Source organism: Accipiter gentilis, unplaced genomic scaffold (assembly GCF_929443795.1).
Source record: "Accipiter gentilis unplaced genomic scaffold, bAccGen1.1, whole genome shotgun sequence".
NCBI classification, from domain to species: domain Eukaryota; kingdom Metazoa; phylum Chordata; class Aves; order Accipitriformes; family Accipitridae; genus Astur; species Astur gentilis.
The window spans coordinates 579,613-603,446 of record NW_026061070.1 but is presented as its reverse complement, the minus strand read 5'-3'; the positions used below and the strand labels follow the sequence as shown (position 1 = coordinate 603,446).

Sequence of the window (23,834 nt, the reverse complement as noted above, 5' to 3'; positions counted from 1 at the left end):
AAAAAGCAGCTTCTTCACAGCTTTAAGGTTATGGTGCTAACCTTTCTCTCTCCACCTCTCTCAGTGGAGAGGTGTCCACTTTAGCAATCTTATGTGATGAAGAGGAATTTTCCGGTGTTCTGGAGCCCGTGTCTCTGGAACTGTCCAAACAGCTTCCAGCTGAAGAAGTCCTTTTGCGCTGAAGCCCACCAGCATTTTGACTAGTACCTGGCATGCTTTGCTGAAACAACAACATCAAAATAATGAAGTCTTCAAGTAATTATTAAAGGAAAAAAAAAATATTGCCAGAAGAGCCCAATTTTTAATATACCTTCTTTCTTTTCGGTAAGGTTTCTGCAGGCAAAAAATGGTGGAGGTGCTTTCTCTTCACATGAGCTGCCTCAATCTTCACACCTTCCTTTAGCACATTGAGGTGGTTAGCCTGGCTGTAAACTAACAGGAAATTTAGTGTTGTAGCTTAGTGGGAATGTTTGCATTGGGTATTTGTCAAAGTTGTTGACATGATTTACATTTGCCACAACATTCAAACACAGTGCCACTGGATGTAACGTACAAGACAAGCATCGGTTCGGGTAACAGTGCAAGTCTGAGGAAGTCACCCCACCTGGCCTGAAACTCAGACAAGCGTTTTGATGCCTTTTTTCTGTGCTTGTCTCATATCCCAAAGCATGAGCTAAAAAGAAGGTCCGCTTTTACTGCATTTACTCATGTTGTCTGAGCAACACAACACACAGCTCATGCTGGTACCATGGAGAAATGTTTGTTTGCACTGATGAAGAGTTTAAAGGAGTCCACTGCTTAGAACTTTTTGTCCAAACACACTCGTCACTCCCGAAGAGTAACCCGATTTCCTTAGTTTGTCATTACGATAGCAAGGCACAAGCCTCACAGCACACGTGCACTTCTGAAAGGCACAAGAGCAGTCAGTTTGGGAAGAAGTAAACCGACTTTGGAAAAGACCTGTACTTTCAAATGACTGCTCCCCCCCAAGCCCCTTTATTCTAGCATTATCTAACAACGCTTGCGATATGACTTTATTTCTGCATCTATCAAAAGGAATAAAGGAAGATGAACACGGAGCTTGACGTGCAAGACTGCATGTCATTACAATGTGACCACTCACTGCCTTTCAAAGTTCTGGGATGGTATCGTACAGAAACTGTTATTTTGGAAACAATACTGTCAGCAGGCATTCACAACTTCTTTTAGAGCCTGATACAGTCAATTCCCACTTCCAAAGTTCAGTAATTGACAACTGCTTTTGACAAGTGTAGCTACACCCAGTAAACGGGCATCTCTCTCCTGGCTTCACACCTGACTGTCCACTTCAGGAATCGCAGTTCCTTTCTGATCGTTCACTATGATCTGCAGAACTGTTATTTCACATATGGGATATGGTACATAGGGCTGTAGTACACACTTCTGTTTCAAGGTGGACTTACATTGCCAAGGTGTCAAAATAGTATGTTTCTAAGGCTAATCTTCTACGTGTCACGCTCTACAGAAATAGCTAATAGCTAATACCAGAAGGAAGCACAATTCACTTTGTGAAGCAACTTGCACTAGAATTAAAAATCGAAACCCTACGAGACTAGAGCAAAATAGAGGCTTACCTGTATCCTTGAATGACTGTATAACGCACGTTAAATCAACGTTAACACTTTCTGCATTCTCCACTTTCCTAAACACGATTCCAAGAAACCACATTGACACATATCCACTCCTAAAAAGACAGAGTCACAAATCTATCATTTATGCACAGATGCCAGTTATTTGGGTGCTAGCATCTACTCTCAAGAAGGGATTAAGCAAAACAGTTTAGTTGTACGCAGCAGCTAAAGATTGGAGTCAGCCCATACTCAAGTTCTCCGAGAACTCCTCCCTCAAGTTCTCCCTTCTTTAAAAAGATCCTACATGCTCAGAACCTTGCCCGGCAGACCTCGTACCTACAAAACAGTAGGTACATAACTGAACATCTCTCACAGGTAAGCTGAGGTGAAGGAATATAAACAAGGTACAATACATCGGCCAAACTCTAGTTCAGAAAAGTAATGAAACTCACTGTTTACAAAGTTCTCGGCTGCCAGGGAAAGACTGTGGCTTTACATGTGCAATAGATATAAATTCATTCCTCTCCAAGTTTCCAACCAGCACACGAATTTTAGATTCCACAAGGCCAATCCTGATAAGAACAAGAGACATTTACTCATTTTTGACTGTATCCAGCACAGTAGTTATCTGCCTTCTTATAATACAATGCTAATACCAAAAATGCTAACCAGTCAGTAAGTAAGTAGTAAGTTTCATTCAGCTCAGCAGATACTAGATATTTATATCACACACACTGGAGTTGGAGATGTTTTCAGGGACATTGGAGCTTCAAAGTTTCCAAAGACAGAGGCAGTAAGTAAGTTTAACTTGTACTCTTAACAGGTCAGACACAACACTTCAACATATAACCTATGATGAAAATGTCAACAAGAAGCAGATTCCCAGCACCTCTGGCTGCATTTTGAAGTGCAGCAAAGCTCCTTTTTACCCCAAAGATCAAGGAGAACAACTGTTTAGAAAAGGCTCAAGCACAACTCTTCCATTACACCTGAGTAAAGATGCTATTCTTCTTGCAGACTGATCTGTGAAAAGAGTTTACCCTCTTCCAGCCAAACTGAAAAATATCGTTCCTTTAATAAACAAACGATCCAGTCAACACAGTCTCATCAGAGACTTACCCAAGAAATGTATCATGACCACCAAGGCTATTCTTTTAAATGAAGTACTGGCATTTTACCCTCCTACCTAAAACACTGATACCCTTGAAAGCAGTCAGAACTCTGTACGTTCTTCACAAGTATCTTATGTTGATGAACAACAGAGATGTGCCATCTATTCCCAAATCCATTCAAGAGTTGGTGAACTAAACTTGTTCTTATAGCAAACGGAAGCAAGTTTGTCTTCTGCTTTTCATTTTCCCAGATGCAAAACTAAGCCCCGTTTGCTGCCATTTCTGTCACTGCAAAAACGTCAGCTTTTACTGCAGCCAGAACTTTCCTCATCTTTATTGTGAGATACAATAAGCCTTCTCCACTTAAAACATCTCACATTAAAAACTATTTGGCTCTAAGCCCTCTGCCCAGAACTCCTTGTTGTATACCTAACTGCGACTGACATCAAGCTGTAGCTGACACGATTTTTAAGTGAACAAATTAACAAGTTCAGGTAAGAGGTATTACCTACTAGAGCTGTTTTTAAACAGGAAATAAGGTGTCTTTCAGAGGTAGCTCAAGAATTCAATCATTTGCCTTAGACCGCAAGCCGAACCCTGAAGTATAACCAAGGTGCCCTCAGAACAGGGGTCTGGTACACACAGCTATTTTCCTTGCTTACTTGAGCAAGGCAGGCAAAGCACTCGTTTCTTCAGAAAAAGAACACCACACACATTACAGTACCTTAATTCCTCACCGTTTCCCCTTATTTCAAGACTCACAGTTAGTCACCCCATTCACACAGGTTCAACAAGTTATTACTGGCATGTCTGCCTTGAGACAGTGACAAATACCACGTCAGCAGCAGTCTTTTTCTCTAACCACAGTTGAAGGGGTTCTCACATTACCTTTCACAAAGTAGATCAGCACTCCTGCAATTTACCTATCCACTACCAAGCATGCCGAGATGATCATTTCCAGCACTAAACACAAGATGCCTGAGCACACTACTAGATTAAAACGTAGTAAACACTATTTATCAGCATTCAGGTACTCTGTGCAGACGGTCAGGTTTCACCCCGATTAAACAGCCTTGTTTCACTTCACTGGAGAAAAGTAGGCTCTGGAACAGGCGGACTACATTACCAGAGCAACTTAGCGTTGAGTGCAGTCTAGTCCTAAATTAAATATTGCATCCAGTAAAAAAGCTATGAAACCAAGCCTTCTAAGGCTCTACAACAGTCATCTTCAAAGTGTCGGAGGGGGATGTACCCCAGGGGGTGCACAAGACAATCCACTGGGTCCGGGAAGAAAAGATTAGAACTTCAGTAATGTGTACGTAACTTGTAAAGAAGTAGACATAGACCGCAACTATGTGTTCAAAAATTACTTTTTTTTTTTTGTTTTGCTCACAGGAGTGCACAAAAGTTTGGAGACCACTGCTCTATAAGTCAGTAAAAGATCAAGCTCTCCAGTGTCCACTACACATCTGATGACATCAAGTAATCCCCATTTACTTCAGTCTCTGCAACAAGGAACATCTTCCTAACTGAAGTAGCCTTGGGTAAGTAGTCTCCTTAGACTCCTAAGGAGTCTGCTTCTCCAGATGGCACAGAGCATACGCACGCTAACCCTCTTTGTTCCTTCTCATCATGACTTAGGTCTTTAGCTTAACTTCTTAAACAGCAAGATAACTTACTTACGCTAACTTCCCTTCACAAGAAAGCTTTTAGTTTTGCTGAGGAACTGTCTACTTACCTCCCTACTGTATTCCATGCTGAGCTGCACAGTCAAATACTTTAGTTTTGTGAACTGTATTAACCAAATGAAGCGCAACACTGAATTGAGAGTCAATGATGTATTGAACCCACACTCAAAGCAAGACTTACCACTCTAAGTGATGCTCTTTAGTAGAGGCACTAGCAGTCAGCACAATATAATGTCTAGAAGAAAAGAAAAAGTAACATTCTAGCTCAGGACTTGATATTCCTTCAAATGAAACCAAAACGGCCTTAAATGTATAGAAAATGACTTCCAGACAAGACACATTATATCCTGCAGGCAGCACAGTATTAACTGAAGAAAAACTGATTACATCCTTCAGAATCGTGTTCTGCTGCATTCTAAGTATCAGAGCTGGTATTTTTGTTAATAAAAACAGTGTCAGTGGCAAAACACAAACAGTTTTTCTATCTTCCCTATACTTATCCTTACCAAAATTCCTATGACTACCTCCAGCTTCTGAAAAACAAACATATCAATGCCATCTTGTATTTCGACTGCAAGCTAAAAGTCACTATGCTAACCAGTACGGCAATCATTTCAAGTTCAGGTAACAGATTTCATACATACTTGTATTTCTGAAAAAAGTCCAGTGGTTCAAAGAGCTTTGACCAGCCTGATTTTCCTTGGAGAATCTCATTCGTAACTGCAAGACCTACAATTAAGGTTGAAAACCTTACTACCATTTTGTTTTTAAGACTAGCAGAGCGTGATAGAAACTTTACAAGAGAAAGGTTTTGAACAGTAATTGACAGATCAAAAAGCAGGAATTCCCTTGACACAATACACGCCTACTACAACAGTTCATTGTAAAACTGCTCCCTTGTTGCCTGCAACAGGTAGACTTCCCAGAGAACTCTTCTGCCTAAAAGGGCACAACACCGCACGGAATATAACCAAGTCAGGTAATGTGGTTTCATATTGCAAGAATGACACCTTTTAAGCAGTTAATAAGCATGGAAAGAACTTTACCATGTCTGAACTCCTCCACCATTACCGCTCGCGTTGATGTAGATACGTTGTACGTAGAGTTCTGCTGCGGATAGGCTGGGGTGATGATAGGCATTACGAGGTATCGGTCTGATGGGTTCACCTGTGATGTTAAAACAATTGTGCTCAGCACCAGCAGCTTAGCTTAGAAGAAAGGTTCAAGGCTTCCAAATTCCATGTCTACATACCCTGGGGTCCCATACTGCTAAGTTAAGATTGCTCTCTTCCTGTTGTTTCAGCAATACAGGTCTTGGCCACTCCCTAAACAAGAAAAGCCAGGCACTGACTCTGCCATGTAATTCAGGGTAGGACTGAATGGTGTTGGTCTAAATCTTATATAAAGAACCACCTCAGAAAGTGTTACTGCTTTACGCAAATCAAAATAGTCATCAATAGCTCTTACCATTCTGAAAAAAACAAGAAGAACTTGTTCACCAGAGTAGAAGACAAAGCGTTTGGATAGAGTTGACACGTTCTCGCTACTAGCACAGCACAGGAAACCCCACCAAGAAATCCCAGCACGTTGGAGTAAATGCCACGTCCTACAATGCAGACATTGTCGTTGCCCTGTAGTCTTCCCGTGCCCAAGCATAGTCCTTCAAATTTACAGCACCACCTTCACAATCTATAGAATACCTAGCACCCTTCAGCCTCCAAGTCAGTTATTTTTGCAGTGCAACGAGGCCAAAACTGTTGGTCCTTACAGCGATGCGAAAAAGAATCGTTACCACACCACTTCCCAAAATACCGCTACTCTGAAATTTGCCTGCACTGCTACAGCTACTGCTTCGCTCCAACTTCCCTTGAGAAGAAGGTTCTGCCATTCTTCTAGCACTTGCTCTAGTCACATGCGCAAACGGTATTTTCTTATTCCTTATCTATCAACCTTTTATACTTCACTGGGCATTTTTTATCCTTTCTAGTCAGGTTCCTGGTAAGCAGTGCAGCACCTTGTCTTGTAGGCACTCCCCTCATCTCCCCACTCCACCCCCATTAAAAAAAAACACAGAATCTACCCCACAGACAGTCCTTGAATCTAAACTAAAACACAGGTTTTGAACTAAAACCTGATATTTAAACAGCTATCCAAAGATGAAGGACTTCTAGTGCCATTGTTTTTTCAGCACGAGGTGCCTCTGGAAAGTTTAAAGATCACAAACAATCACATTACTCACGTTTTGCCCACAGTTTAATTGCACGGAGCGTGAGCCGGAAGGTCTCTTTATTTGGCACTAGGTGCAGGATTTCGTCAGTAACTCTGCAGCCTGTAAGAAAAAACAGTTGAAGTACAGCACTTCCTGGTAACAGGTACGAGTCAGTTCTGTGCTGTACTGGATCAATAGCTTACAGTTTCTCCTGCAAGTCTATGAAAACAAGTTTGCATTACTTGCTTTGTATTACCTTAAAAATCAGAGGTTACACATAATCTTACAGGCACATAACATAACAAATTAGAGGTTACACATTCCGTATCACCTCAGGTAACTGGTACCCTCAACAGCTTTTTCATACTTTAGACTACAGCCAACAATTGTCAGTAAGGCCCTTCGACAGGATTCCGAAAGCTAGGTTTCTTTCGACAGCCAGGAACAATTAAACCAGTCAGCGTTAAACAGTGAGCAACTTCGGCTTCAGGTATTTTAAATATCCTTTTTTTTTTAATGAACTACCACACAATCTTCTCTATCAAGTGCTCTACCTATTCACCTGAAGCAGTTTCTGTAGCAAACTGGAACACCACACCCCCCCCAATCGAAGAAACATGAAACACAGGTCTATCTAAACACACAACTTGAAACAGCTGAATTTAAGCCCACTCGCCACCTCCTCAGATCTCAAGTATACAGGGGATCAGTTTCTGCATCCTGTACAGAAACTTGGGGTGTGTAACGTGCATTCCATACCAACTTTAGTAACATTTTCTTGTTAAAGATGTGCAAATATGCTTACCATTTAAGCTCCGTATACATCTTATATCCAGGCTTCTGAGACACGAGTTGTCTCTGAGATCAAGATTATCAGCAACAATTGGCACAGACAGTCTTGCAAACACGAGATCAATCTTAAGAGGCAAAAAGTGCCAACTGTTAGAATGCCCCGCAGTTTGCAAACAGCACACTGGTGGGGGACAGTTACTCAAGTCTAAAAAGAGTGGTTAACATCTGTATTTAGAATTATGTGACTATAGATACATCTCCCAAGAGATTTACTTGCCAGAAGACTCAATACAATTTCTAGAAGTTCCCAATTTTATTTACAAAGCCTTCACTGCATCACCCCTTTCTTTTTAAGCTAGGGAAAGGAAGAGGGCATTTTAAGTTGGAAAAGATTACTCTAGACTTAGAGTTTCAGTTAAAAGGGAACTTAAAATTATTCACAGAATTAAGACTTAAGTTCAGTCACCTCAACTATACTTCAGCAAAGGAGAGAGCATTTCCTTTATGCAGTAAGCCCTTTTGATCCTGAAGTATCTGCTTTTTAGTACAGTCTGAGGCAAGAAGATTATCCTGTGAAAGTCTGTACCAGATGAAGGCCACAAAAAGGTCACTGAATAAATCTCTTTGTGATAGTGATACCAAGCAGTAACTTGCTTAGGGACTACAGCAGGCAGGTCTTGATTCATTGTATAGGATGTATTCAAGATAGCTGGATTCCTGCAGCTGACAGACCCAGGCGGGAGTCAAATGAGTACTTTCACTTTCCATTTTCCAGATTGTTTGTCCCATGACCACTTCATTTTGGATGTGCAGCAAAACATTTAGTCTGCTCACACGATTCGTACAGTGAACTACACTGTACACATCCCTCTGTAGATACCTAGCTTGGCAGAGCTAAGAAGACTGAGCAAGGACACCGCCTCTGCTCCCACTCTGCATGATCCTAGGGATAAATGCTATTCAAGCAGGCTACCCTGGTCTACAGCACAGGCCTAGAAAAAGATGTCCCTGATGCTCCCATGCCTGCTAGGCTCCCTAGGGGCTTATTTTCCTATAAGCTCCCATTCTACTGCAATGTCTTCTCCTGGGATACTTTGCGGTCCAAAATAGCACAGTCACAGCTCCCTGGAAAAGTTATCCTATTCCAAAGCAAGAAAAAATTTACTCACTTAAAAAAAACCAAAAAATGCTTACCTCAACGCCATCAAACTCAAACTTGACAACTGGTACATATGCGTCTTCAACTGCCTGGAAAGGAGAGGATAACTGTGTAAGAAAACATGGCTTGCTACTTTAATGTTTCTCCTGAACTACGATCAAATGCAGAATTTACACTGCTAACTACTCAGTATAAAGACTGAGTTGCTTCCAAACCAGAAGAATTGTTCATAAGCTGCAAGCGGTATAGCACTAAGACGGTATAATACTAGCTTTAACAAGTTATTTAGCCAAGAGATCCGGAGGCTGATCACGTATTGTAATGAACAAACAGTGCACAATGAGCCATCAGTATCAGAGGTTGTAAGGTACTTACCTTGGTGGTGAGGAAGAAAAGCAAGACATTTCTGTAGCTATCTTACTCCTGGTTAACATCCAGAGAAATCGAGAACATTCTGTCCGCGTTTGACAGCGCGCACTAGCCTCCTGTATTTTTATTTTCTACCATGCCTGAGATGCTATCAGCTACCTTATGGGACAGTTTTCAATTTTGTAGCCCACTCGTCAGAACTGTGCCACAGCCCACTGACCCTGTCTTCGGTCACCTAAACAAAGGCTCATTAGCTATGCACGTGAAGTCTTTCAAAATGTCTGCACAAGGAAGACCAGCCTGAGAGAAACACTTCTCAGGAGTTCGGTTCTATATGCAAAGTACACAGCATATGCACCGGAGGGTCATTTTACAAGGCAGTTTTGTACATTCACAGCACAGCTCCTATTGACTTTATGCAAAGCTGACTGTGCATCTCTTCTACAAAGTCTCGGGCTGAGTAGCCAGAGAAGAACAGGACCAGAGAAGAATGAATTAGAGGTCCTAAAGTACACCCAAGGAACACCATGGCAAAGGTACTGACAGAAACCTTTCCACATCACATTCAACTTCCTTAGCTCTCAGGCTGCCCCTTCCTCTACCTGCATGCAGTTACTTTCTTGCCAAGCCCCTTACTACAGCTAGGATGAAAGCAAGGCTCCTAGGCACAACCTTGCTTTTTGATACTATAGCCCACTCATTCCCAAACCATGGGTAGGGGAGAAGTGAACCACAGAGATTCGGATCGGACATACAGTCACTGGGGAAGGGAACCAAAAGCTTGACTTCCACACTTTCATGCTGCGTAGACAGTATTTTAGAAGGGGCTCAGAAACAAGGCCCTTTTTAATTTTGGTTTGTAAGACAATCACTACCAATAGGAGTCTTTAACAGGAATATTCTTATTGTCAGAGTAGCACAATCTATCAAGGAGAGAGCTTGCTTACTCTTAGGTTTTTTATTTCCTCCTGACGTTTCAGTTTTTCAAAGAACGACTGAAAGAAATCCGATCTTTCTACATGTCTAGGAGCAACACAAGCCACGTCTATGTCAGCACCTGCAAAGAGATGCCATTTGTTCTGTTACTGTTGGAAGACACTTTCAAACATTACAACTATGACCAGACACCAAAAGTTTACCTTTAGTGTGTACTCCAAGCCTGTAAGAACCAAATGTAAATATTTTGCCACCAACATTTGCTACTACTGAAGGGGGAAGATTCTGTGGGTAGAAGAGAAAGAGTTTTCTGGAGAACAGAAGATACACGTTGACCTACGTGCAAGTTTAACTAGCATAGAAGTTACTTAGAAAGACTACAGCAGCCTCCATAAACAATGTCTTCTCCCTCCCATACTGAGTTGTTAGTCTAATAGACTGATTCTGTTTTTCTGAAGGGAGTCCTGGCAACTCACAAACAACAACAACAACAAAAAAGGTAGGTAATGTAGCAGTCGCTTCATCAGTTTAAACAAAGACCTATTATCAGTCTTCCCTGCAGCAGACCCACATAAATGAACACCATCTAAGAGCCATACCAAAGGCAAGTCTAGAGTAATAATTTCAAACTAGATTGAGTGCTGTAGGCTGTCTGGGGCAAGTTTACTGCCCTGTTACCATCTGTCTCCCCCCACAATGTCTTGTTTCAGCTTTGTTAACCGCTACAAGTCAACTGACAGAGCCACTTCACAAACTTATTCAGTGCCCCAAGGACTTGAAGGTCTTCATCTAAAGGATCTTTTATACATTATTTCAATGGCTCTTACTACAGATCTCCTTGATACTTAAGAAGGAAGTTAAATGTTGAACTTTAGCATAAATCCTAGTAGTATCGCCTTTGAAAGAAACTAAAAGGCTTCAGCTGTTTTGATAAGAACCTATCAAAAAACCTTACCTGGCTCTCACCAAGTTCTGAAATCCATTCTTTGACCAAGTTATTCAGTCTGCCAAGAACGACCAGCCTGTAAAGAAAACTCATGTTAAGTTTGCCCTAAAAAAAACCCAGGACATTAACAAATTTTACAGTCTTGTTATACCTGTGATTCAGTTCTTCCTCCTCTTCAAATACCCCCAATGCTTTCATCGCTTCAAGCAGCTTCTGAGTATGAATGGAATCTCTATCCGTAGGAGGAGCCAAGCTAATTGCAGAAGTCATTCCATAGTGCCTTGGAGGCTGGTTCTGCAGCCTAGGAGTACTGGGGGAGAAAATAAAATACCGAAGACTCCACAAAAGAGAAAAACAAAACCCAACAAAACAACAACCACCACCTTACTGCAAAACACCCTTCCACTTACAGGTTTCCAAATCAGCTTCTGCCCTTTTGCCCAGCATTAATATAAATGAGGGAAGAAAGATCCTGCTTATGGTTTTTAGATAACTTGACCTAACTTAGAAGCAACTTCTTTAAAAATCACTTGTGGATATAAGAAAAGATCCAAGTTGCTGCTATCTGAAGACAGCTTATTTGCATTGCGCTAGACAGTTGGAACTGATCGCCAGGAAATGAAAAGGTTTGAAATCCACTAAGGGCGACACTATGTACAGCACAAGTTTTTTTGGACCCATTTCAGTTTCACAGCACTTTTGACTTAAGGTTATTCCCATCAGCTTCCCGATCACATTAAACAAGACAATTTAACACTGGCTTCTTTTAGTTCAATGTATTGGCTGTGCTTCTACTGATTCTGAAAGGACATTAGAGTTGATTGCAGAGCAGGGACAAAGTGGTCTGTTAAACAGAGTTGTTGCAGTAAATTCAGCATTACCTTGGTTTTGTCTATGGAAGAGGATGAAGGAAAACATCAACCAATCTGCAGCTAACGTTGCTAGCAGAGCCTTGTGCTCTTAACACAGCGTTCCACTTTTATAGCTCAGAGGCTTAGCTCTACATACATCTGGTTTAATCTAAATCCAAGAGATGTACATCAGCACGCAGAGCAGCACAAGTTAAGCTCTGCTTGTAGAAGGTGCTCAAATCTGCTTTCGCTAGCTCACTGCCCAGTCAGGCAGAGCATTACCAGCTGAAACCAGGAGAGAGAAAGGAGGGGCACCGGAGGTAAGAACTGTACTTAATGGATCAAGGGTCTCTACAGAAACACTAGTAGCAAAAGGGGGACACCCATTAAAAAGGTCTCTACAACTCATCATGCTTGTCAAAGAGTCCATATCCAGACCCTAAGGCTACAGGGATTAATGATGGCATTATTCAAACCGGCTATTTTCCTACTTCACAAATGGATGGCTTCAAATCTGAGCTGGGTTAGTCAAGAGACGCTTAGAACTATTTAAGGTATCTGACCCACTTTGGCTGGAATGGGATGAGGAAATGCTCAAAGGACAGCCTCAACACTTGATTTTAAAAAGATAGCTTATTACAACTCCTGATTTCTAATTGTTGCCTTTACTCTGCCACTGAGGGAAGATGGATTTCTCTCTCGCAGAGTAGCTTTGTCCAACTACAGACGTAGCTTTTAGTCACCTAGTGGGCTCCCCCACCCCCCTTCTCTATGAGCTCATTTTTCAAACTTTTTTTTCTAGGCGTTTTCCAAAAAGCTGGCGGGGGTGGGGGGGTGGTATTAGGACTGTAGTCCTATGAACTACTCTCCCCAGTCAGAACAGCTGTTTACTTTCAAGTGTAACTAGGCCCTGACCTAATTTGCCTTGCCTTCTTTATAGGCATGTCAACTTCCACTTCATAAGTCAAAATATTCCTAATAAGTATTTTCCTTCTTATGATACCATTTTCATAACAAATACAGAAGGAAAGCCAATGAAGCGGGAGTGTGGTGGCAAGCACTTCTTGTTCTGAACTGAAGCCTTTTTCTCCCTGCTCTCTGTTCATTTGAGACTACACTCATTTCTTGACCCTCCTACTTGCCTTCCACATCCTCACCCCCAACACTTGCCTCAGTCTGCTCTCCTCAGACTCAGCTTTGCGACTGTGGATGGAGGCTGCCCAGGCTTAAAAGAGACTCCCATCTCGCATGTGCCCACACTTCTTCACGCTTCTGATCTGCAACGTACTGCACAGATAGTAACTCATCTTCTCCCAAACTTCTTTCATCTTCTTCCACGTACGCTTCCTACATCGTTGCCTCACCATGATGTATTTGGCCTGCTCTTGTCCCCGACTTGTTATTCTCCTGCTTACTTGATTGGAGATTTTAGACAATCTGTGGGATGGATCCTGGGGTTTGTTTTGATTTATCTTAAGATTTTATAAACACAGGGCACCCTTACAATCTACCTATCTAGAACACATATATACTAAAAGGAAGGACTGACCTGACCCTGCAGTCACAGATAAAACAGACTCCTCTCTCGCCAACTGAGAGAAAGCAGCTTGGCTATTTGGGCTGACTACATTGAAGACATTCAAAATGGTCATAACAGAGCAGTGTTGACTTTTCCAAGAATTTGCTCAATCAGCATCAACTAAGTTGTTAGAAAAAAAGAATGTGGAGGCTGACTCCTACTGGGAAATCAATTTCTACAGTCCTGTTCAGCCAGGAACCAAAAGGGTGCCTTTCCACTTGATCCTTTAACTGTATTTAATTTTGATAGGTAATTCTGGTTTCCTCAAAAAAGACTTCCTTTGTCAGAGTCCTCTTCTCAATCAGGTGCTGGAGGTTTATTTTAAATAATTTCACTGCAAGCACAGATCCCCTTTGTTAAAGCCAGTTCAAATTAGGCCATTGAAAAATTAACGACCACTTGTATTCTCCACAACTATCTGTGCATACGTACTTCACTATGAATCAGCCGTTGCAGAAGTCAAGTGCTACGGCCTCGTTTAACAGCTTACAAGTAGTAATACATTGAATTTCTATATAATACTTACAGTTCCCAGCCTGGTCTGCCACCTGCTGAGCCAATTGTACTGCCTCTCCCCGGATGACCTTTTGGAGTGGAGAGAGGAAAAAGCAAAAAATCCCATGCAGTTTATCTGAAGATAATGTTTTGAAAGGAATTCTAAAGTTACAGTTCCTTACCAGTGGTGGGTATTGACTGTCCTTGGGGGCCCAGACGACTTGCTAATGCTGCTTGTCTTCGCACAGGAAGCCGACAGCCCTTGTGAATAAACGCAGACAGTTGGAAAAGAAGCTCTACTACAATATAAGAATCACTGCATATGTTGAAATAAAGCTTACCTTCTCTTCCAACAAACTGCTGACTGACAGAGAGGAAGATGTAGATGGTTCAGCGGCACTCACCAGAACAGCGGGAGGTCTAACAGTCATGGGTGGTGGTGGAGGCGGTGGCGGCTGCTGCTGCTGCTGCTGTTGCTGCTGAATCTGCTGATGGAGCCTTTTTGTGTAGCTAGTTCCATTTTTGAAGTTGTTCACAGCCTAGAGGGAGAAAAGCATTTACAAGAAGCTACGATGGAACTTCAGCAGATATACGAACAGAAGCCTTCACAGAGGAAAATTACTCATGTATTCCGTAAATGCCATCAATCCTCAAAGAAACCAACATACAGATGTATGAACACGTCACATTGAACACTGATACTAATGACTGGTAGCTCAGAGGACCTGTATTTCAAGTACTTCAGCGTTAACGCCAAATGTGAAAGCGAGGCAATCGTGTTCAGTAAGAGCGGGACCCGAATTTGCCAGATCATCTCTAAAGAGTCGTAAGCTTCTGTGACAGCAGCAAACAGTGCATTTGAAAAGTCAATTTAGCCTTATCAAATTACGCCTTGCTTAAGGAGATGTAAATTAATATTTTCTTCCCTTTCCGCTTTTTACAAAGAGCCTTTTCTTACAAGCACTTTATGTAAAAGTCGTCATGTTACCTGGCGTATGCACTTGTTGGGAATTAAAGCATCAGGTGAAACATCTGTCTCCTGACACGTTGGGCATATATGTTCCTCAGATTCCAGTAATGCTGTTCTAATACCTGCATAGAATTAGAATAATCAAAACAGTATTTAGCCAAACTAAGGAAGTTTTAGGGGTTCTCACCAATCATAAAGACATGTCTATGATTAATAGGTGAATATAGTCTTGAACTGAGAGCATGAAGCTATAAATGTTCAATAGTGTAAAAAATTTCTAGTATGCAGCAAATAACTATACAGTTTTGTATTTCACCATTGGAACATCTGCAGATGTAGCATAGGCTGTGTCTTGATGTTGCAGCTAGTCTTTTTCCCCACTATCTAGTACAGCGAGAAGTCCCCAACCTCAAGGTTAATGAACAAAACATGTTTCAAAAAAACCTCATTAATAGGTTCAAAAAACCATTAGGAGGTTCGAGTTCTGAAGGTTTTAACCAACTCTCCCGTGGAGAAGAATGTGGATTAAATGGCTAACTATCCGTTTGTTGCAGACCACTCTAAGTCACCAGAGTCGGCTATATAATTTTGTATGAGACAAAGGGCTGTGGACCAACTAAAAGCATTCAGTGTCTAATACTGTAATCCCCTGCACAGTTAGCCACTCTCCTCATACTCGTCCTTCCGCTTGTAAAGAAGACTTAACTAGATACCTAAAAAGGGGAAAAGGCTTCCTGGCTTTTTTCGCCCTTGATACCAGAAGAGCCCTTTCCCGTCCAGGGTATACTTCAGCATAAAATAGAACTGGTAGCAAAGTAATTTTGTTCCCTCCTCTTTCTGCTTTCAGAAAATCAGATGTGATGTTTAGAATTAACAAACACGGGTGTAACACTTACATTTGTCACAATAACTGTTGCCACAGCAGGGAATAACAGCTGCATCAGTCATTATGTCCTTACAGATGAGACATGACAACTCATCTGGAACGGGAGCATCTGAGGTGGAGGAAGAGGAGGAGGAGGAGGAGGAGGAGGAAGAAGAAGACGGCTCCTCTGGTAAAAAGGGAGGCTTCTCCATCCTTCCTCTAGCATAAGCTTCCCTGGAGGAGGGGTGGGGAAGGAAAAAGAAACGAGTTAAAGATGGGTAGAGGAAAACTTTTCCAAGCTTTGCATTTTCTCAAAGCAAGAGAAGAGATGGAATTCTTCTCGCTCCACATGAGCCTCCTAAAAGGTAGGCGCTTAGTTTAAACTACTTTTCTATAGCCACAACACTAGAAGAGGGAGGGAGGAACAATCTTCCTTCTGCAGAACTCTCCCATTCATTGGAGCAACTAAGAAAGAAGCTCAGACTAGAAAATTAATCTTTTCACAGCTAGAAAGCAGGTGAAATGAATCCCACCTCTCCTTTGCCAGAGGATACATGTAAATTGCAGGCTCAGCATAACGTTAGTCTCCGAGCAATTACATTTTATAAAAGCAAGAAGTCGATGTTACAGCTTCTACAAAAGGAGATCCAGGACGGAAAACCAGAAGTGCTACCACGGTCATTTTAAAAGAGCCACTCCTGTCAGCACACGGCAGTATTTTCTCACTGTATAGCAACAGGAAAACTTCAGCCTGTTTCACACATGGGATTTCAGAAAAGTCAGAGGGGGAGGAAATCTCAGTCCAACAGCCATCTGTTAGACTTGGCAAGAAGCCTTTGAAACATAAAACAGAAGCAAAATGAGCTTTCAGTGACTACGGTTAAATGGCATCAATACTCAACCAGGGACTTAGTGCAATTAAAACACGCAAATATTCAATAGATGGGGCAGAGAGAAATGTCTTGGTTTTGTACAAAATAATAAAAACTGTGAACTGCCATTAAGAAGAGTGGAAAACAGAAACATTTCCACTAATACTGAAAGATATAAAAACATGCACGAGTGTTCACCCAGAAAGACCTATGGATATATTGAATGTCTACGACCTAGGAAAAAGAAAATTTCACACTTCTAATTCCAGCTTCCCCTGGAATTTTGAAGGCCTTTGCAACATTGCCATACAACCTCTGCATTTCACCCCAACAGAAACAATTCTTAATATGAGGATTCATGTATTTGTTACGTAACTGCCAAGGCAAAACAATTAAAAACTAAGTAACACCACAAGTCCCCCACAATCTTACCCCATTTGTCGGGCAGTTCTTTATGTAGTGGCCACGTTTTCCGCAGTGAAAGCAAGTAGATGATGGCGGAGCGGACCCAAGGGTTTCTTCAGGTAACTAAATGGTTTGGGAGAGAAAACCAAAGAGGTAGGCATGTGTCTCTCTCGTTAAAACAAACATCTCTGCAATTTTTCCACGATCTGCAAAGATCAGATGGGACACAATCAACACTTACTTGACTGGGTCGTATTCGCAGCAGGACCCTATCTTCAAAGCTTTTATTTCACCTTCTTCGGAAGCACTGGCGTCAGCCACACTGGCAGTCTGTTTAACAGGCAATTATTTGACACGCACATTAGAAACACATTTAAGCCCACACAGCCAAAGACAACACCGCTCACCCGACCCTGCAAAGAGCAGCACAACGCTAGCTGAGGTTGCATGAAAACAGGGGCTTGCATAAAATATAGCTGTCCTGAAGATGTTCTGGGGAGTCCTTACGTCATTACAGGGTGTATATGTGCCTGTTAACCTACTTGAAAAGAGCATTCTAGGGCACTCAAAACCTTAGGCTCTCTTTGGGCCTCACATAAAGACTGGTGTAACCAATCCAATTTTCTTCCAAGCAGGCTCTGGCCATGTCCACCAAAAATTACCCTGTCCAGTATTTTTAAGCTGCTTTTTAAGCTCCAGACTAGCTGAACGAGAAGACATCCACTGTACATTTAATTGAGAAAGATGTACGCAAGGATCATTATTTACATTTTTGCAGCATTAAAAGGACACACAGCTTAAAGAGTCGGGGAAGCTGTTTTTTGCTTGTGGAAATTCAGCTTCTAACACAGAAGCATCATTCAACCTTCAGGCGCACAATCTCTCTTACATCCTTCACAGAGCTGATGGGGATAGGCACACCTTGCATCCCTGAATACCTGGGTCTGGGAAAAGGCCTTGTCAGAGCATGCCTTCACAGCCTTAAAAAGGATGAGACATCCAGCAACCATCCTTACCATGTGTATTCTAAGATAAAAAGAAATACTGGCAACACTCTTTATCATGGGGACGAGGAATACAGCTGGAAAACTACTGTAAAAAAAAACATGGAACAGCAACACAGCATTCTGGCTGCAATGTGTGTTACTTCATGACAAATGACATGAAATAAAAACTGATGGTTGGTGGGACTTGTGCATTGTAACATGTAGCTGGGGTAGGTTCAGAATACTTTAACCAGGGAATCCAAAAGCTATTTGAAATGTTGGCATAAATAATTCAGATCGTAACTCAAGAGCAGAGCACAAAAAAATATCTCCTAAGGGAAGACGCATAACCGGCTCTTTCATACGCATGGTATCTCTTTCTGTGGAGGTGAAGCAGGCTGAAAACCACAGAAGACGGCCAGGAAGAGCAGAAAATTTGCTGCAGTAAATACACCAATTGCAAAGCACGTTCTAGCTTGACCTCGCACCTATTTTAAAACAAATACTTAAGTGTGTCCAGCGTGTACAGCGTCGGTTTCTCTTTATTGGCTCATATTCCACACTGGATTAGCAGAGGAGAGAAAAAAACCTGCTTGAATATACAAAAATAAATTTTTTGCACTAATGATCACAGCTATTGCCATCTTCCATACCTGCCTCAGCTCTGACCTCTAAACCCCAGTGCCCTTCTTACACCAGGAACTCAGCCATCTTTTCCAGATGCAGGAGCACGTCCCCACAATCCCCAGGAGACCTGCATCTCTATCAAAAGGCACTTGGAGCTAAAAGATGAATTGGCTGGCACAGGTCTCACCCTGCCCAGCAGCTTGGAGATTTGGGTTCACAAATACAAAACACTTTAAAGCCAAAACACTCTCTCTAGCTGCTACTTTGCTTATTCTTGTTTGAAAGAAATACTTGTCAATTTGAACATCTTTTCCACATCAATTCAACCAGATTTGTTTACATTCAAACTTTAAATCAAAAATGTATAAAAACCCAAACTAAAAAAATTGCACCGTGCTCTTCATTTTTACCTAACTTTTTAAGCATCTTTTGCTCAAAATACTTCTGTTTTCATTATAATCCAGTACTATTTCTCGGGAGTTATAGAGCACTTTTTTCACTTGAGTGCAATTTAGTTAGCTTATCTCCTAAAAGTACTTCATTCCTGATGACTTAACAAGACTCACAGTGCAAAATGAGATGCAGCATCTCCCTGGGCAATGCTACGCGCCTTGGGCAGTGGTCCTCCGAAACAGGACAAACAGAGAGTGCCTAAGCTTATCAGGGATGAAGCAAAGAGGAAAAGGCATCTAATTAGACCTACTCAAAGATCCAAGCACGATCTTCAAACACAAACTTTCTTCCGCAACCAAATGTCTAAGACTGACTTTCCTTTCTGTTAAAATCAATCTATCAATCAATGAGAGACTGTACTTGGCTTCAGTAAGGGCTAACAGCAGAGTTGCCAGAGACCTGATGAGGAACACAGGAGACTGGGGTGTGATTCATCTGACTAAACGTGGATGTCTCTAATGTAGACGCCCACGGCCGAGCCAAACTTGGTCCCATTTTTAGGCAACACAGAGTTAAGTCCGTGTAACCAGTGCTTCAAGGGACCGTTTATCTTATCCTAAATAAACATTTATATATTTGGTCAGAAAGACCGCCCATTAGATTCACTGATTTTATTCACTACGTCTCCTTTAAAATAAAACAGGACCTCATGCCAGTCGTGCAGGCAGAGATGATTGCAACTGCGTTACAGATACACTGTTGAGGTCAGACAAATCACAGTCCACCTCTGCTCCATCCAGGTTGGCTCAAGACCGGGAATTCACATCTCCCTCACCTCCAAAACGGCTCCCGTAACCCCCAGAAGAAGGGAAACGGCAGAGTCGCCTGGTAAAGCTCTTCCTATGAGCAATGACACCAGTCGCTGGACCAGAGACAGAGAGCCAGTCCCCACCCACAGCCCACAGCTCCTGAAGGTCACCTAAGGAGATCTGCAGATTCCAACTTTACCTCTTCTCAAGCCCAAACGCCGAGGGATTTATGCCAGAGAGAGGAGCTCCAACGGGATCTTCTGGCTGCGCTGGGTCCGTTGACCCAACTGGGAGGGACCATTCAAAAACTGCCACAGGGACCCCAACATTCTGAAGCATGCGGGGGGGGCTGGGCTATGCAAATGACGGAACCCCCAACAGCTGCTTCCACCCCACTGCCACCCACCTCACAGCACCGACTGCTACAACACACCAAACCTTCGTGGGGTGATGCCCCTCCACGCTCAACTCCAGGACGCAAGCTTTGAGGGTGGCATGGGCTTGAGATGGCATCCTTGCTCCTGGAGGGCGAGATGGGCATGTTCACCCCCCTCCGAAAGAGGGAAAAATAACATCAGAAACTCTCAACCGGACACAACAATAGCTTGAACTCATTGAAACCCGACACAGAAGATGTCTCCATGAACTTCTCCTCCTACTTTTTAACAACCAAAACACATTACTATGCTTTAGTGGTACGCTTCAGTCAACCATGATTAATTGCAAGAAATCACACGAGATCATCTGAACGCCACTGTGAAGGCTGTTTAATGTTTAAGCAAGCTGGGAAGAGATTTTGTCAGCCAGGAGTCCATCAGTTAGCACTTGCATCTTCAAGGGAACCAATTTTTGTAATACAAAACGGGTATTTTTATTCCTAAACCCATTTACTCTCAGCAGGGGAAGGTAATTCACTGTATACTAGCACTCAGCTGTTCACACACACTTCCCCAATTTTAAAAAAAACAAACAACCCAACAAGTTGCACTAAGCAGTATTTCAGATGGAAGGCAAATGTAGGTAATCCTTCCTGAAATAGAGGCAGCTCAAAGCAATTGTCCTCCTGTCCCACAGGGAGCATCCCAATAGAAGACTGAACGCTTTAGGACTGAAGGCCACTTTTTAGAGTACACAGCTTCGTTTATAAGGCCCAAGTACACATTTTTCTGTCCCAAAGCCTTGTTTTGACTGTCCAAATACTCCTTTTCACGTCCCAACCCTTCTTTTTTGTGAACAAATCCTCATTTTGATGGTCCAAAGCTTTATTTATAAACTCCAGAGCCCCATTTCAGGCTCCGCAACCTTGTTTCTAAACTCAAATTTTGAGGCTCCGAACCTCAGTTTTAGGGCCCAATGCCTCATTTTCGGGGTCCAAAGAATCGTTTCCACAATCCACCCCTTCATTTTTAGGGTCCTGAAGCCTCATTGCAGGGGCCCAAATACCCATTTGTAAGGCCCAAGCCTTCCTTTTACAGCACAAACCCCACCGTTAGAGCCCCAAGCCTCATTCTTTACCTTCCAAAGCCTCCTCTTCAGGGAAGAGAGCCTCCTTTCCAGGGACCATAGGCTCATTTTTAGGATCCAGTCTGCAACTAGGGAGAGCCCAAGGCCTCATTTTGAGGGTCCAAATATTCAATTGGAGGGCCCAAAGCCTCATTTTAGAGGCCAAGCTCCTCATCTGGGGTGCAAGGCATCTCTTGTTTAACGCACAACCCCTCATTTGGAGCTTCCAAAGACCCATTTCTAGGGCGCAAAGCCCTCGTTTTTGGTACTGAAGCATCCCTTGAAGGCACAAAACCTAATGCAGGGTTCAAAGCCTCAGTTTCATTTCCAAAGCCCCACTCTTAGGGCCCAAACCCTCCACTGGAGGGTCCAAAGGCCTCTTTTAACAGCTGAGGGCCTCCCCTGGAGTGACCCAAGCCCTCTCTTTGGGACCAAAGCCTCATGTCTTAGGGCCCTATCGACACCAATAGGTTCCCCTCCTTTGCAGAGCCCAAAGGGTCACATGTAGCATCTCCCCCACCATTTTTAGTGCCCAAAGCCTCATCTGGAGGGCCAAACTCCTCATTGTTCTGGTCCAAACCATTTGGCCTTTTATGACCCATAGCTGTTCTTTAGGGCCCGCAGTTTCACTTGGAGGGTTTAAACCCTCAGCTTTAAGGCACAAAGCCACGCTTTTAGGCTCCAAAGTTACACTTACAGGGCAGAAAGCCTCGTTTTCCCTTCCCAAAGTCTTAGGTTTGGCTTCCAGAGCCCCATTTCAGGCTCCAAACCCCCATTTTGAGGGTCCACGGGCTCCCTTGCAGTTGGCAAAGTCTCCTTTTTAGAGCCCAAGGCCACTTTTTTAGTTGCCGAACTCCCATTTTCAGTCTCCAAAGCCTCATTTTTAGGATCCAGCCAGTCGTTTTCAGGGTCCAAGCCACATCCTGAGTTTCCAAACCCTCATTTTTATGCTCCAAACCCTTCTCTTAGGGCCCAAAGCCTCATTTTGAAGGCCAGTCCCTTGTTGCGACACAGACAGGACTGTCGGGGGATGCAACGGGTCTACAAAATGCCTGACAGTTCGAGAACAGCGCGACCTTGAGCAGCTTGTAGTGTATCCTTGAAAGTCTGGGAAGATCCGAGAAGAGCGGTACAAAAACAAGATAGCGATAAGAAGAACCGTTACTAACTAAACCAATCATCTACTAACACATACTCTGAAGTAGGGGATAAAAAGGTGTGTTAGAACAATAAAGGAGCCATTTTGCATGATCTGTTACTTGTCGTGTCCGTCTCTACCGCGACACAGGACTACCAACGGGCCTGGGTAGGAACCCCAAGGCCCATCAGGAGGTCGTGAGGGGACGAGAGAATAAACGCACAGAACAAGGCGCAGCCTTCAACAGCGCCCACCTATGGGACTCACAGAAGGCATGAGTACAGCTTTACAGAGCTGGACCAGCCCCTCCAATAGCCCAGCCACAAAGCTTTCTAAACAAGGCAGAAACATTGACTCCTTTTCTCGTCCCTACTTAAGATTCCCTGTAGAACTGGGTCTTGGCCTGACCGAGGCTGTAGGAGGGAGGAAGACGAGGGAAAACTTTGCAGGGAAAACACCCAGACACAGTATGGCCTGGCATCAATAAATGTAGGCACAAGCAAGCCCTTGGGAGCAAACTCTTTATTCTCTGCCTGGGGGAGCTGCCTGGGGGCTCTGTGGCCCTGGAGCCGCACACCTCCTCAGGACATCCTCCACAAGGCTCCCAGCTACCGCCCTCTTCAACGACTCGGGCTGCACGGGCTCCTCCGGGAGAAGCTTTAAACGCACTGGTCTGTGCCGTGCTCCTGCCTGGGTAGGGTGCTTGGGACCCGCTGGAGGCATGGGCTCTCTTGGAAACTGGGGGCCCGTGGAGGGAAGGGTGTCTGCGGTGCTCCCTGGCCGGAGTATACGCAGAGTTTCCAGTGCAGGCACTGAAGACCTTGCTGTGGCTCCTTGCTGTGCTGAGCCCAACTGAGTTTTTAAGAGTAGAAAAAATCACTGCACCGGCCAGAAAGTGCCTGGAAACTTCATCCCTCTTCATTGCCCATTTCCCATGCGAGCTCCACAACCTGGGAGCAACGCAGCCAATAGAACCTTCGAGAAGCAGACTCACAGCCTGCTGCAGCTGGCCCTGCTCAAGCAGCCGAGGTGGGCTGGATGATCTCTAGAGGTCTCTTTCAGCATCCATTCTGTGCTGCTGTGACTCTGTCTCTATCATGGTTTAACCCCAGCCAGCAACTAAGCACCACCCAGCCGCTCACTCACTCCCCCCCCACCCAGTGGGATGGGGGAGAAAATCCGGAAAAAGAAGTAAAACTCGTGGGTTGAGATAAGCACGGTTTAATAGAACAGAAAGGAAGAAACTAATAATGATAATACTAATAAAATGACAACAGCAATAACAAAAGGATCGGAATGTACAAATGATGCGCAGTGCAATCGCTCACCACCCACCATTCACACCCAGCTAGTCCCCGAGCAGCGATTCCCCCCCCCACTCCCCAGTTCCTATACTAGATGGGATGTCGCATGGTATGGAATACCCTGTTGGCCAGTTTGGGTCAGGTGCCCTGGCTGTGTCCTGTGCCAACTTCTTGTGCCCCTCCAGCTTTCTCGCTGGTTGGGCATGAGAAGCTGAA

At 43.4% G+C, this 23,834-nt stretch overlaps 2 protein-coding genes across 7 annotated transcripts in view; both read left to right on the top strand.

Moving 5' to 3' along the window:
- Positions 1–23,834, top strand: part of LOC126037370 (electroneutral sodium bicarbonate exchanger 1-like) — a 265,741-nt gene that overhangs the window by 83,157 nt on the left and 158,750 nt on the right. The window lies entirely within an intron of this gene.
- The window catches only part of LOC126037369 (electroneutral sodium bicarbonate exchanger 1-like), a 230,242-nt gene that overhangs the window by 155,659 nt on the left and 50,749 nt on the right, over positions 1–23,834 (top strand). The gene's annotated exons all lie outside the window — the stretch shown is intronic.